At 27.3% G+C, this 16931-nt stretch overlaps 1 protein-coding gene across 2 annotated transcripts in view; it reads left to right on the top strand.

Moving 5' to 3' along the window:
- Positions 1 to 4608: 4608 nt before the first annotated feature.
- LOC117175231 (tyrosine-protein kinase Src64B) overlaps positions 4609 to 16931 on the top strand; it is a 205809-nt gene continuing 193486 nt past the window's right edge. For both annotated transcript variants that reach the window (XM_033364897.1, XM_033364895.1), the window contains exon 1: positions 4609 to 4763. The gene's annotated coding sequence lies outside the window, so the exon portion shown is untranslated. The remainder of the gene's footprint in view (positions 4764 to 16931) is intronic.

Genomic DNA, 16931 nt, shown 5'->3' with positions numbered 1-16931 from the left:
GCAACTTATTTTTACGGTCCTTGTTTGTTTTCTTTGTTTAAAAAAAATAATATTACTTCTTGATAATTAATCTTTCTTTTTCTATATATTAATTTTTTTGGTAGAAAATTTAAATAGTTTGTTATAAATTTATTTTTTTCGTTGAAAATTCAGATAGTTTGTTCAAAATTCGTCTTTTTTGTTGACAATTAGTTTTTGTAACTGAACATTTTATTGTTCCATTTTTAGTTGAAAATTGATCTCTTTTAGTTGAAAATGTATGAATTTCTATTGGTTGAAAAATTCTAAAATTTTGTTGAAAATTGATTTGTTTTTTCTTGGTTCAAACAAAATTTTTTTAAAAAGAAAATTTATCTATGCAATTATTTCAGTTGTAAATAAAGCTCGAATTCGTTTAATTTTTAACGTTCCAAAGTAGAAATTTTTTATCATCAATGGTTGTCATGTAAAATGACCTTTTTTCAGACTTTTCTTTAAAATAATTAAATTTTAAACGTTTATAAATTTAAAAATTTCGGTTTTGAACTGTGAAAATAATGGAGAATTTAATTATTTTTTTATTTTAGGAAAATTTTTCTAATAAATTTTTTCGTTAAATAATCATTTTTGTATTGAACAGTTTTGTATCATTTAAATAAAAAAATTTCAATTTTGCAGTATTCAATTTGAAAGCTTTTAATTAGAAACCATACATTTTAAATTTCTTTGAATTTTGAATTATCCATTTCTCAAAATTCTAATTTGAAAATATTAAATTTTTAACGGTTTTAAATTGTATTATTTAACAAATTTTTAATATAAAATCATTTATTTTCGAAATTCTTTAATTCAAAAAAAAATTGTAAATTTTGAATACTTTGAATAATACAATTTTTAATCCTTGTTAATGACATTGATCATAATTTCCAAAATTGTTGCCTGAAATTTTTCAATTTTTTGGACTTTTGATTACATTTTTAAAAATTGTAAACACTTTCAATTTGATATTGTTCAGTTTTGAACTTTTTTATTTTGCAATTATGCAAGTTGAATTATTTTTCATGCCATTCGAAATCTTGTCATTTTTTCAAAACTTTAAAATGTTTTATTTGAAACTTTTTCAATTAAAACTCGTTCAATATGTTCTTTTTAAAATTTTAAATGGTTTAAAATCAAAATGATTAATCATTAATTGTTCCGAACAATTCTTGAATCTAGTATTTAAAAATTTGGTTAATCGATTTTAAAATTATTTATACTTTTATTGTTATGAAATAAAAATTCAGAAAAGCAAACGCGAGCGTGTATTTACTGCTAGGCTCCCAGAATATTCGAATTATTTTAAACAAAAGTATTTAATTTGGTAATTTTTACTTGAAAACCGTTTCAAGTTTCGATTAATACCTTATATTATATTCCTTATTTATTATTTATTGATCTAATCATGGTCATTAATACTATATTTATCTAATCATTATTTATTTAAAACGATTTTATAATTTTTTTCCATTTTTAAATATTCTCTGATAATAAAAAAAAAAAATTTACATTAGTAACGTAACTGTATTGCAGCGCAAATGCTTCTCTTATTTTTAATTAAATCGCTACATATGAAAACTATTGATAAATTGTTAACGCTAGCCCTGAAATCATCAAGCAACCTTGAAAAAATTTTCTAGAGCAATAGTTGCAATTACTAATTAAATTCCGAGGCTATGTGAACCTTATGGAAATCAGTGAACTGTATAAAAAATTGAAGAAATTACGGTAAATGATAATCAGGTATTAACATTTTTTCTAATGGTATAGTATAATATAATTGTTACATTATAGTTTGTTGTCATGGTTGTTGTCAACTGGCAATCGCAGTGGCGTAGTGAATGATTTTTACAACGGAAGACCAGATCCCCCACTTTTTCCCGTCCTCTATGCAATGACGAATCAAAATTTATCCAGGCCCTAACGTAAAATTTACCATTAAAAATTTAGTATTTTTGATGCTAAAAATGGCCTACAGCCTTATATTTTATTTTTTCCAAATTAGGGCGACTAACATAAATTGACTTTCGAATTACGAGGAATAACAATAATTTATAAATATTAAAATTTTCAGTTTATTTTATTTATTTATAATTTAATCATTTTCCTAAAATTGAAATTTCTGAAAATTCATGAATGAGTAAGTATTTTACTTTCTGAAATTAACTATTTCATACGTCATTAAGAATGTCTTAAGAATGCAATAAAAATATTTTTTTTTAAATTAAGGATCATCGTAACCACAATAGTTGTATTGCCAGAAAATAAAGACGCGCGCGATTTTTGTTTGTTTTATTCAATTATTTAATTTAAAAAAAAATTTATAAAAATAAAACATTTTTGTATTTCATAGTATATTTTACCTAAAATAATTATAGAGAAGAAAAGCAGGCAGATTTTTTTGATAATTGGTGAATTAATACATAATATTTTTCGTGCAATATATAAACAAACAAACCGTTAAATTTTTGTTCAAAAATGTCAATTTGCGACGAAAAATACTAATGTAACTTGACGAAAAATTGTTTAAGATTATAAAATTCTTCTTTTAAACCTAATGTTTTTGTTTGAAATAAATGATTTCCGGTGAAAATTGTTAGCATATCCTAAAATTGTTAAAAAATGTAAATAATCATTAAAATATTTGAAAACTTAAATGATTTCTGCTGAAAAACGCGAGAATTACCTAAAATTGTTTTAAAAAATTGTAATCCACTTTGAAATCCAATGATTTATTATTAACAAATCTTATGGGGGTTTTAAATAAAAATATCAGTTGTCAATGTAAAGCAATAACATAAAATAACAAAAACCTGTTCCAAATGGTAAATATTCTTTGAAATTTAACATTTTTGTTTAAAATAACAAATTTCTGATAAATAACGTTAACATGACCTTAAATTGTTCCTAAAATTAGTATTAAAAAAATGAGACGTTCAAATATAATTTTTATTTTCAAATGAACATTTGCAGTGTACTACGCTAAAATTACGTAAAATTGTTCAAAATTTGGAATCATCTTTAGAATATAATTTTTTATATTAAAACAAAAATCCGACGAAAAACGCTCACATAGTCCAAAATTGTTAAAAAATACGAAATCTCTTTCAAACTAAGATGATTTATGTTTCAGAATACCAATTTTTTTAGACTTAAAAATAATTACAAACTAGCAAAGATTTAAAACAAATGTAAAGCAAAATTGAGGTTTTTGAAGATTTTGAACAAAAAATTAAAAAGTTTCCTAAGAATTTCGAAAGGTTTCTAGAGTATACATTTTTTTAAAAATATTACTAGGTGAATTCAGTATGATTTTCTATTTCGAAAAATTAAATTCAAAAGAACATTTAAAAATTTTTTTTTAATTTTCAAAATTATGAAGAAAGAATTCGGAAGATTTTAAGGGAATTTTTTCAATTCTTAATGTTTTTTTTAATGTAGGAAAACTTCGAGGGATCTTAAAAGATATATAAAAGTTTAAACAAAAATTCGAAAACAATTTATAATTTGAAAAAATGTAAAACAAAAATATGAAAAAAAATTGTTGATATATAAATAGCAATTGAACAAGTATTAATTTAAAACAACTTATAAGTAAACTTTTAATTTTAAAAACATTCCAAAAATCTGTGAAGTGTTCATTTTGTAAAAGTTGAAATTTAAAATTGTGTTGTTTAACGGCATTTAATAACAAATTGTTTCATTGAAAATTGATAAAAGTTATTATTATGTACGTATAAATTATGAAGCATTTCAATAAAAAAAATTCAAGATTAAAATTGTTTTAAGCTTCAGTGTTAATAGTTTAAAATTTATTACAGTTTACTTTAAGTGCTTTAATTTGCAGTTTAGTTTTGATTACTTCAAATGCAAAAAGTATCAGCTTCAAGGGCATGTGGCAGTATGACATGTGATACATCACATTATTAGAAAAATAAATATGTTGTGCTGAAATTTTGGGAAATGTTTAGAAATATATAGCGACACATTTTTTTGGCCCTTTGCAAATATTATTTTGTTTAAATAATGCAATTTTACAAGTAATACTATTTTATCTAAGGCTCTAAAGCCGCTGGTCAGTTACATGCCAAATTAAACATTAATAAAATCGCACTATTTAAACAAAAGGAAAACTTAGATGGGTCAAATAGACGTGTCCTTATATATTGCGATCCTTTCCCCAATAATTCAAAAAACGATTAAGATTTTTCAAATGAAAAAATATGTTCTTAAGAGTTAAAATTTGTTAATTTCAATGACCGTGACAATTTTTGCAAACCAGGAAAAAACCGAGAAATGATCCGAAATTTTGTTCCCTGTTTAAAACGGTCACCCTGTCATTTCTAAAATTTAATTGGACAATCTGCTTACGGTTTTTTTTCTACATCATCTCAATAAGCTTCTAAAATAGAAAATCTAGTTACGTCCCTGTTGATGGGAACTGGAAGTTTTGGGTGGGGTTTGCGGGGGAGAGGAATGGTTGGTAAATGGCGTCGAGTTTAAGGTAGTGGGGAGGTCGGTAGTATCGTGCCGGCTGCGCAAGAGCAGCCTGCGAGGCAGATTTTTCAATAATGAACAACCCGTGGTAACTGTCAGTTCGGTGCTCGGTGCATTTCGTTGACTCTCGCGAGACCCGGTGTGTTCGGATGTACGTTGAAATGTGCTTCAGTTAATACCAAAAAAGGCCCACAGCAAGGATTATTATCCCCACATAGGAAAACCACAAACAGCTTCTTCTAAATCAGGTATGGGAGGAGAAATTTTTTGGATTTTTCACCTATCCGGACATCGAACTCGCGCATGCCACCTATGCCACCCGGTTAATACACCTACCACTTTGCGTCATAATAAACAAACGAACGCCATTGACCTTTGCGATCATTGCCTCCCGTTTTTTAAATCCGCCCTTAGGTCCTTGCACCCAACATCCAGTGGAACAGGATCGATCGACTCTTTCTTATTTTTCATCCTCATGCGAATTTTCCAAATTTTCTGAGCATTTTCTCATGAGTGGACTTGTTGCGAAGTCACCCCGCGAAGTGGTGCTCGGAAGAGTCAACAAAACCCAGATAGAAACTTCAAACACTTTTGGAAACAAGTGCGCACACTCGTTGACTTGTTTCTATCTCATTAGAGAATTTCCTTTTGTTGGGAATGACTTAGAGGAGTTTAATGACATCAAGACCAATTAGAGACCCCACGGATATTCTCTGGACCAGATTGATGCGTGGGATGTCAGGATGTACATTAAAGATTATCTGATTGTTATTAGCTATTATGTGTGATCAGTATTATTACCCATTAGGTGCCTTGGATCATTGTCTGATGAAAGAGGCTGATGGTCTTCTTGTTTGCAAGGATCTTCTTCTGTGAGGAATCAATCAGGAGATGTGGATTCTTATCATGATTGTTGTGGAAAGAACAATGGTATTCCTCATTGTTCCACGATAGTAAAGACACACATTGATTGATTTTCTGCAAAGCTAAGCAAAAATCCGAATGTAGATATGTTCTGTTTAACAGATCTAGGACCTTTACCAATTCTCAATCCCATTTCTTTGCAATTGAGATTATTCTGATAGATCACATCATAATAGATTATCTAATACTTTTTGTATTGTAAAAAAGTAGAAACTTAGGTTTGTTGTTTACGGATGATTTCCTTTAATATAGAGAAAACTAGTGTTTTAATAGGATATTCCTAATCATAGCTGGTTGCAGAATATTAATTATTATCCATTAGGTATCTTAGCTCATCAAATAAAAGAGGCTGACATTCTTGTTTTTCAGAATCTTTGTCTGATAGGAATCACTTCCGGAGATGTTAATTCTTGTCAAGTTTATTTAGGAATGAACAATAGTACTTGTCATTGTTCTAGGATGGTAGGAACTACATTGATTTTCTGGAAAGATAAGGGAAAATCAAATTCCGAAAGTAAATTTTCTCTTAAACAAATCTTGGTAATTTATTTACAGTATCAAATTTCAATTAATTAATAACATAATGGATCATCTATGACTTTTTTATTCTAAAGAAGTAAAAACTTGTATTTATTGTTTATACGTGATTTTTCTTAACGTCTAGAAACCTAGTGTTCTAATAGAACATTCCTCATCATAGATGCTTGCGAAATATTATTATCCATTAGGTTTTTTATATCGCCTGATGAAAAATATTGACGTTCTTTTTTTTTTAAGGATCTGCTTCTGTTAGGAATCAATTAAAAGTTGTTGATTCTTACCAAGTTTATTTCGGAAAGAACAATAGTATTTTCCATTGTTCTAGGATAATAAGGACGTATATTGATCATTCATTTTCTGCAAAGCTAAGCCAAAATTCGTAAGTAGATGTTTTATTTTAACAGATACACATCATTTATTTATCAACAGCCAATATCAGATATTATATCATATATGATCTATTACTTGTTTGTATTTAAAAAATTGGATGTGTTATTCATAGGTAAATATTATTTATTAGCTATCTTAGATAATGTAACTTGGGAGACTGGCATTCTTATTTTGACAGATCTTCTGTATTTGTCAATTTTATTATTGTTAAGATGACAAGGACACAAAATGGGGATTGATTTTCTTCTGAGAAGATTTGGCGAAGTGAACGTTCTGTATAAAGATATTTTGATTTGTACCATGAAAGTGACAAATTTAAATTGATTCTATTATCAGACAATAACATCTACTATTCATCATTCGTTGGTTATTTTATGTTTTTTCAAAAACCATTAGGGTAATTAGAGTAGTTCCTTTGAAGAATCCTGAGGAAATTTTCTTGTAGTTTCTTTATTACACAAAATAAAAAATGAACACAAAAAGGGCTATAAAATTAAGATAGATGTTACGTTCACCATTCCTATCAATCTCATACCTTCAGATCTTGATAGTACGTAGCCTTCATCAACAACACCTCAAGAGGGTAATTCCTTTAATAAGCATTTCATGCATATTTAAACCTGGCTTGCGATCAGGCTTAGAGCTATTTACGGGTTGCTATATGCGCTTTCAAAAAGGAAGATAGTAAAATAAAATAAGAAGAAGATACAATAAGAAGGAAAAAATGAAACTTGAGACGTTCTGCTAAATAAGGATGGTTGGTAATTGTGCTTGCGCACCTTCGGGTCAAAGAGAGAGTGGTAGTAGGTAGTGTTCCGAAACAAAGCGTCCTTTCGCTTAATGGATGTTCTCTCTTATGTCTCTTGTTATATTACAGTTTGTTTATGAAACGAGCATCTATGCGCTGGCCGCTGGTGTTCGAGCAATTACGTCTGCAATCTATGATAGTGCATAGTATCACTATCAACCCCTCAATTGCATCTTATCTCTCGTTCACTTTCGTGATACCCCGTTTGAAAGACAAAAAGAACCTGCAATTAACTATTGGGTCGAGTGCCTCTGGCAATAATGAGCAAACTGAAATACCACCTTTGAGATATTTAATTAAGATCAGAAAAGAGCACTCTGGAAATTATAGTGTAGACTGTAGTGGTAGTTAAAAGCCATTGAAGTATAATTCTAGTTCTTCCTTTAGGTATGTTTTTTATAAAAACTGGATGTCCTGTAATGACCCATAAGAAAAACTGGTATTCTATGGGATGAACACAATATCCTAACTGGGATATTCAATGGCAAAAACTGGACTGGATGTCCTTTAAAAAAAAGGATTTAATATTTCCAAAGAAACTTTCAAGAGTTTTGTCGTGTTCGATCTATTATCTTTTTTCTTTGTATCTTTTTGTTTGGTCTAATTTGATACAATTTTAATTAATCAAAATAGTCCAAAATGTGTTAGGGGTCGTCCACAAATTATGCAAGGTCTTTTTCTGAAGTTGTCATCTCCACCCCCTGTAAGATACCTTAATATTTGCCCTCCTCCCCCCCAATCTTACTAAGCTTTTATAAACTTGAGGACCAAAATGAAAAAGGATGCAGTGGAAAATTAACTTTATTTTCTATAAGAAAATTTTTTCTTTTTTCATCCTTTTTGGTTGAAAACTCAACTGTTATTATTATTACTGTCTTGTTGAAAATTCCACTATTGTGGTAAAAATTTAATTGTTTGATAAAAAAATACGATTTTTCTTATAAATTCATATTTTTTGTGTTAAAAATTCTATTGTATTGTAGAAAATACGTATTTTTTTGATTGAAAATTCGAAATTTTGAATAAAATTTTCTTCAACAAAAAGACGAATTTTCGGCATAATACATAAATGACAAATCTATTGGAGTTTGAAATAAAAAAGAAATGAATTTTCGACTAATTAAGAAGATGAAAATGACAAGTTAAAATTAAACTGTTTGTAGAAAATTTCAGTTTTTGCCTTGAAAATTCAATATTTTGGATGACATTTATTTTATTTATTGACTGAAAAATCTTTCTTGGTTGAAAATTCAATTTTTCTATTGAAAATTCGTCTTTTTGGTTAAAAAATTAAATTATTTTGTTAAAAATACGTCATTTCCAAATTAATTAATTCAAATGAAAATGTAACAATTCGGCATTTTAGTTCAAAAAATATTTTTTCGGTTGAAAATTTATTTTTGTTGAAGATTTATCATTTTAGATGAAAATGTATTTCTTAGGTTAAAAATTCATTTTAAACTGACTTATAATTTCATTGCTCCATGTTTTGTTGAAAATTTATCTTTTTTAGTTAAAAATTTAACTTTTTTTCATCAAAGATTCATAATTGTATTTGAAAATTAGCTTCTTTGGTTGGATATTTAACTATTTTGTTGTAAATTCGTTTTTTGTTTCTAAAAAATAATTTTTTAACATACAATTTAACTTTTTTATGTTTTTATTAGTTGATTATGTAATTATTGGGTTGAAAATTGAGATATTTTGTTGGACATTCAGCTTTATCGATAGAAATTAATTTTCGTGGTTGACCAATAATCATTTTAGTTGGAAAACTATGTTTTTTAACTCATTTTTTCGTTTTGAAAATTAATTTGTTTAACTTAAACTTTAACTAATCCATTATTGCTTGAAAATTTGTGTATTGGGGGTAATGAATCTGTCTGGTTGAACATTCATTATTTTGGTTATTATTATTATTATTATTTGGTTATTATTATTTTATACTTGGAAATTCGTCTGGGGGGGGGGGGGGTTGAAAATTGATTTTTTTACTTAAAATGTCTTTTTTGCATTTTTTGCTGAAAATTGATTTTGGCTGAATTGAATTGAAAACGGAAGTATTAGTTGAATCTATTTATATTATCACATTATACGAATAGAATAAGAAACAATTTAAAAAATTCATTCATTTCAAAAATTGCTAGTAGTTCAAACATGTTTTGTATAAAATTTAGATACAAAAGATTTCTTTCGAGACATTTCCTTTTTCTCCTTTTTTCCTTTGTTATGTATTTGTGTCTAATGAGACGAAAACGGGGTAGTTCGGGAATCTAATTTTGAATTGTGAATTTTTTCACTCTTTGATTTCGTTTCAAAAAATTATTTATGGGAAAGTAGATTTCATTTCGCTCTTAAAACAAATAATATTTTTTGTTAAAATTGATATATTTGATTACAAATTCATCTTTAATACCGAAAATGTAACTGTTCCATTTTCGGTTGAAAAATTATATTTTTTGGTTGAAACTTAATTTTAGGTATTTAGAAATAGGTAAAAGTTGACTTGCGTAGGTGAAGTGTTTTTGTTGTCATAAACGTCTATGCAGTAGATTTGGATCCGGTTGCTGTTAACGGGGCGTAACCGATGGCGAATTTATTGCTATATTGGTGCACTTCGAATTGGAATATATGTGCGTGGGACAGGTGCGCCTATGACAGCTTGTAAACTGGTTACATAGTTACTCGTGTAGAAAACGTTTCAACTTTATGATCACGAAACTTGTAGCGATGATCAGGAAATCTCTATAATTTGATAATGGATTGTGTATCACTGTCTAAGTCTATAAAAGTTCCAATCTTACCTATAATTAGTTTGCCGTTTCCTTCAATCGTCTCCCGCAGCGATTACCATCTTGTAAATAGGCTATGTCCATTTGATCACGGTCTACCTGTTTTCATTACCCCCACTACTTAACTTCCCCTGACGCAGCTGAGGATTTGTAAGGCTGCTGCGGAGGTCGTTTGTACTTACCAGAAATAAAATACGAAATATAATAATTTTTTTATTTCGCAATTTAACATTTAGAAATATTGATGGCGTAAGGTTTTGATTTTTAAATTGCTTTTGAACAGAAGCTGGAAAAGACTTGAAACTTGGAATCCAAAATTCTGTAACTATTTTTTCTGAACAAAAAAAAACTTTTTCTAATTTTCAACCTATTAAAGCAAGTAACGTATCGTTGGAATGGCAAAAAAAGATTTCGAAAGTAATATCTATTAAATTATTTATTGCAAAACAGAAATTTGTTATCTTACGTATTTTATTCCTCATTAGGTACAAAGGACCCCATGCTGACAAAGGTTGACGGAAGCAGTTTCGCGGTGCCTCAGCTTCGTGAGGGGAAGTTGGGTGGTGGGGGTAGAGCAAACAGGTAGGCAGTGATCGGATAGGCATCGCCCTTGCAAATACGGTTAATGTACGTCTCATTAAGAGGTCGGTCAGAGATTACCAACAATTTTTGTTAAAAAATTAATTATTTTTGTATAGAAAATTATATTTCTGATTCAGAATTCTTTTTTTTGGTTGAAAGCTCGTAATATTTTGTAGAAAATGTACTTATTTTGCTGAAAATTCGTCCTTTATTGTTAAAGATTGACTTTTTTGTCAATGGTTAATATTTTCAGGTTTAAAATTTAACTGTTTTTAAGAAAATTCATCTTTTAGCTGAAAAATTTAACATTGTGGATGAAATTTGGTTTAATTATTAACTAAAGAATCTTTACTGGTTGAAAATAACTAATTTAGTCTTCGTTCGAAGATTTATATTTTTAATTGGGCATTCATCTCTTTAGTCCAAAATTTAATTATTTGGTTGAAAATGTAACCGTTTTGTAAAAAATTCATTTTTTAGCTTGAAAATTCTGCATTTTGGATGAAATTTGATATTTTATTGACTAAAGAGAATCTTTACTGTTTAAAAATGGAACTATTTTAGTTTTTGTTCGAAGATTTATAATTTTAACTGAAAATTCATGTCTGTAGTCCAAAATGTTACTATTTGGTTGAAAATTCAACTGCTATGCAGAAAATTAATTTGGTTAAAGATTCGCATTGTTAAGTTAAAAATTCAGCTGTTTTGTAGAAATTTTGGCTTCAAATGTCAAAATTTTAAAAGAAATTTTGTTTCTTTACTAACTAAAGAATCTTCATTATTTGAAAATTAATTTTTTAGCCGAAAATTTATTTATTTCATTTTTGGTTCAAAATGTATCTTTTTTTAATTAAAAAAACATGTGTTTTGTTGAATATTATTTCGTCTTTGTGTCAAAATTTACAATTTAATTCAAAAAATCATTCTTTTCAATTTAAAATGTAACTGCTTGCTTGAAAATGCAACTGTTTTGTAGAAAATTCCCCTTTTTTATTTGATTGAACAATTTGGTTCAAATTTGTTTTCAGTCTTGGTTGAAAAATCTGTCTTGAGCAAAAATTCCACTATTTTCTTGAAAATTCTTATTCTTAGTTGGAAATTTCATTGGGGGGGGGGGGGGGGGGGGGGGGGGTAAACATGGAACATTTCAGTTGAAAATTAATGTCTTTTCGCCTGAGGATTGAACTGTTTTGTTGAAAATTAACTTTTTGTCGGGTACACATATATTGTAATTTGATATTTAATTATTTTGAAGAAAATTCGTCTTTTTAGTTCAAAAAGTCAACATTTTGGATGACAATTTTTTTCTTTATTAATTAAGGAATAATTTTTGCTTAAAAACTCATTTTTAACAGCAAATGGAACTTTTCTTTTTATTTAAAAAATCGATTACTTTGTTAAAAATTCGTATTTTTGAGTTACAAATGCATCTGTTTGGCTGCACAATAATCATATGGTTAAAAATTGAATTGGTTTGGAGAAAACTCGTCTTCTTAGCTTGAAAGTTTAACAAATTGATTAACATTTTTTCTCTTTTCTAACTGAAAAATCTTATTTATTCCTAAATTCGATTTATTTGTTGTAATCTCGCCATTTTGGTTTGCAAAATCATCTGAGGATTAAACGATTTTGTTGAAAATTCTCATTTTTTAAAAGAATTCAACTCTTTTTGGTTCAAAATAAACATCTTCTTTAATTGAAAGATGGATATTACATTTTTGATTGAGATTTTTTTTTATATGTTTTATCATTTTAGATGAAAATTCATCTTTTTGTGTGAAAATGGATCTTCTTCCAAAATTAATCTATTTTGTTGAACATGCATAAACTACTTACGGCGAATGCAAATCAGATTTAGGATTCTTAATTAGGTTATATATTTAGTTGGTCAAAAGGAAATTTATGCTGTCCATTGATCCCGACACAAGAAGCTTCTTTTGACAATAGGTCAAAATTATTTTAGTACTTCTTTATCGGACTTTAATTATTTATAGATGCAGTTCGATATCTAAATGTCATCGTATCATGTACTGGATAGCGGAGATTTCTATTTTTCCATGTTTAACTAAAAAAAAAAGATGATTAATCTTGTCTCTAGCCTATGAAGAATATAGTGCACTTGGTTTCACTTAAACTTAGTGGCTGGTTTGAAAATGCAAAAAATGTAACCCTCTCAGCCTAGACTTCAATATCTTTGGTTCTAATTAGCGTGTGGGAATTTTTCTGTTTTTAGATTATAGCTAAAAGTCTCACAAAAATGAATACTGTAAAATTATTAAGATGAATTCAACATATTACTATGAATGTTTCCGCTAAACTGAAAAAACTAGATAGCGAGCCGAAAATATCGTCCGGGTATAATACACCCAATCTAGGCTGACAAGGTTAAACAATTAGATTCCTTCACAGTTAGATTTATCTTCAACCCAAAAGTTGTTGAGTTTAATTTTTATTTATGGAAAGTATAAATAAAAAAAAACTATTAAAAAGAAATAAACAATAAAGAAAAATCGAGTGCAAGAACTGTCTTGTTAAAACTGGTTGCGGCTTCTTGTTTTTTGTTGTTTAAAAACGAATGGAATTAGTTTTGAGTGATTGTTTATTGCAATTTATCAAATATTAGTAATTTTACAGTACATTAAGAATAATATTTTATAAAACTTGACGTTATTCTTTGTGTGATGTTTGTAAATCAAACTTCTATTTATAAACTGAATTCGTAATAGCGGAACGTCATACACTCTGTACTCCTATTTTCTTCACATGAATCATGAACCGCAAATTCTGCGGTTAGAGTTGATAAAAATATTTTGTCACTCTCCTCCCTTTTGAAAACCGTATTCAAAAATAACTCTCCTAAAATACAATCCACAGTTGAACATCATACAATTTTTTTTCTGTTATTTAAAAAAAAATTTCTTTAGAGGCCGATGGAAAGAAACTTACTATCTTTGATAAATTTGAAAACAATTTATTAGACTTCATACGCTTTAACTTTATTCCCTTCTTTTCCCTTGGAAGAATTCTTTTCTTCCCTGTTTTCAAGAAAATTTTTTCCGTTTTTTGCCGTTCATTGCCGATAATGAAAAAATATTTTTCCTATGATTTTAAAAATCAAAATATCATTACTGATGATATAATTTCAAATGAAAAACATACTTTTTAATAAAAAAATTGTTAACTCAAAAAAAAAATTATTTTGATTTTTTTTTCTTATTATCGCTCTTACCAATTTTAAAAATAAGATTGTACTTTAATCATTGAAAAACTTATTTTTTCCGGGGAAAATCATCTCTAGAACTTTACGGTTTCTTATTTTAAAAGTAAATTTTTCTATGTGAAATCGTTTAAACAATATTTGGTAAAGTAAATTTTTTTAAATAAAAGTCATACTTTCAGATTATTTACTTATTTTTAAAATTGGAAGCGGTAAAGTTGCAAAGAATGTTCTTACCGAAAAAGTATGCTATGATTGATTAAAATTATACTATTTTTTAAAAATTAGTAAGAAGGGACAGTAAGAAAAAATTAAATTGCAAACACTATTGGAAAATATATTGATCTTGTTCGGAAAAAAATTCTTCTATTTTCTTGAAAATCTAATTATGTTGTAGAAAATTTAGAAGTTCAACTGCTAGTTAAAAAATAATTTGTTTGGTTTAAGACTCATCTCTTTCTTTGAAACTTTAACTATTATGCTAAAAAAATCGTTTCATTTTTAGTTGAAAATTAATTCTTTTCAGTTAAAAATTCAATTATATGTTTGAAAATTGTTTTTAAATAAAACTTCAACTCTTTGGTTCAAAACTCATATATTTTGTTAATAATTCGTCTTTTTGTGCTGAAAATTCATCTTTTTTGGTAGAAAGTTCTTTTGTTGTTAAAAATTCACCTATTTGGTTGGAAACTAGTTTATTTTTATAATTCATATTTTTTGGTTTAAAATTAATCTTCTGAGTTAAAAAAATTATTTTTTCGGTTAAAAATTAAACAATTTTGATGAATTGTTGAAAATTTATCTTTTTCAGTTGTATATTCGTTTTTTGATTGAAAATTAATCTTCATAGTTAAAACTTCACCTTTCAAGGTTAAAAATTCTGCTGCTTGGTTAAAAATTCAATTATTTTGTCGAAAATTCATAAATACTCTAGAATTCATAAATAATTACCCAAGAAGATTAATCTTCTTGGGTAAAAAAAATCTTTTCGGTTGAAAATTAACTTTTTTGTTGAAGGTTCGTATTTTTTAATTGAACATTAACTAGTTCAAAATTAATTTATGTTGAAAATTCATTTTTATAACTGAAAATTGAACTTTTCCATTTTAAGTTCAAATTGAACTATTTTTTTTGAATATTTTTATTAGTCCTCTTGGATATTCGTCTTTTGGTAGAAAATTAATCTTCTTGGTTTAGTTGTTAATGCACCCGTTTGGTTAAAAATTTATTTTTGTTATTGAAAATTGTTGAAAAACTGTCTTCAAAAAATTCATATTTTTGGCTTAAAATATAACTGTTTGGTTTGAGAATTTATGTATTTTTATGATAATTCATTTCTTTGTAGAAAATTAATCTTGGGTAAAAAAATATCTTTTTGGTTGAAAAATACTCTTTTTTGTTGAAAATTTAAATGTTTTGTTGAAAGTTGATCTGTTTGACTTAAAAAATCAATAATTTCGTAGAAAATTAAACAATTTTGTTGAAAATTCGTATGTTTTGGTTAAAAAACCATGTATTTGTATGATAATTTATCTTTTCGGTTGAAAATTAACCTTTTTGTTCAAAATTGGTATTTTTGGGTGAAACATTCAACTGATTATTGAAAATGAGTATTTTTGACTTAAAATTCAAGAATTTGATATATAATTAAAAATTTTTGATGAAAATTCGTATTTTTTGGTTTAATTTAACTATTTGAACATTCTTTTTTGTTGAGAATTATATTTTTCTTCACCTGAAAATTGAACTTTTATATTCTTGGATTCAAATTCCAGTATTTTGTTACATTTTCATTCTTTTTCTTGAATATTCTTCTTTTAGTAGAAAATTAATCTTCTTGGTTTGGTTGTTAATGTAACTGTTTGGATAAAAATGATTTTTTGTAAAAATTCATATTTTTCAGTTGAAAATTCTTTTAGTTTTATGATAATGCAAAATTTTAGAGCAAAATGAATTTTTTTTGTACAAAATCAACATTTTTGGATTGAAAATTCAACTGATTTTAAAAAAATCGTCTTTATAGGATGGAAATAAAATTTTAAACTGAAAATTAAACTATTCCACTTTTTGTTGAAAATGAGTGGTTTTTAGTTGCAACTTTAGCTATTTAGTTGACTTTTTTGGTTGACATTCTTCTTTGGTAGAAAGTTAATCTTCTTTAGTTCTTTGTTGAAAAATAGGTCGCTTAAAAATTCAATTATTTGGTTAAAAATGCAACCTTTTTTGTTAAATAATTTTTTCTTTTGGATTGGAAATTCATCTTTTATAGTAGAAAAGTAATCTTTCTTTGTTGAAAATTTGGTTAAAAGTTCAACTATTTTCTTGAAAATTTATCTCGTTGGCTTCTTGTCGAATCCAATATTGTATCTACGTCAATTTTATTTATCACGCAAAATAAACGTCAAATACGTGGTTAATCGACGGTTTAATTATAAAAATAATTAAATATTACAAAGATGTTCCTTGAAGATTCACCGAGAAGAAATTTAAAAAAATGAGTCTGCAAAAAGAAATAATTTGCGTCCCAAATACTTCCTGTGTGTGATCGCCTTCAACGGAGTGAGTGGGCGCACAAGACGTGAATGAGATAAGAATCAGTATAGCTGAAAGCACTAAATATATTGTAATTTATAATTTTTTTTGTTATTTTTATTTTTTCATCTATATATATTTTCTGTGGCACAAATTGAATAGAGAAAGACAGGCGTAACTGTCACTGAATTAACGATACCGTTAAGCGCGGCACTTTTTCAGAAGAAGGGCTCATCCAGAAATTCAGAGTAAATAGGCAGGTAAATTGTTAGCTTGAGCTGCGTGACTTCACTTTTAAAGTTGATCTATGAAATTGAAATTAAAAAGAAGAAAACGGATATTTTAAAAATAGAAAGGGCACTAAAAATCGAAATTATCTTCGGGTTGAGTTTATTTTCAATTAAAGTTGTTTAAATGACTAGACTTCAGAGTTTTAATTAGACTTGACCAAGTGCCAATGGAACACGCATACGAAATCGAAACTTTCTTTTCTTGCGGATTTGTCATTGGGCACGGCTTATATGTACTCGCATGTGTATGATTTATACTCTGGCGCATGCAACAAATACGTCAGGAAGCGACAAGTTAATAAAACTTGAATGAGTTTACAATTTTCTTAATTAGCTTTTTT

The sequence above is a fragment of the Belonocnema kinseyi genome, chromosome 6, assembly GCF_010883055.1.
Source record: "Belonocnema kinseyi isolate 2016_QV_RU_SX_M_011 chromosome 6, B_treatae_v1, whole genome shotgun sequence".
Classification (NCBI taxonomy): Eukaryota; Metazoa; Arthropoda; class Insecta; order Hymenoptera; family Cynipidae; genus Belonocnema; species Belonocnema kinseyi.
This window is presented reverse-complemented; position numbering and strand designations above follow the sequence as displayed.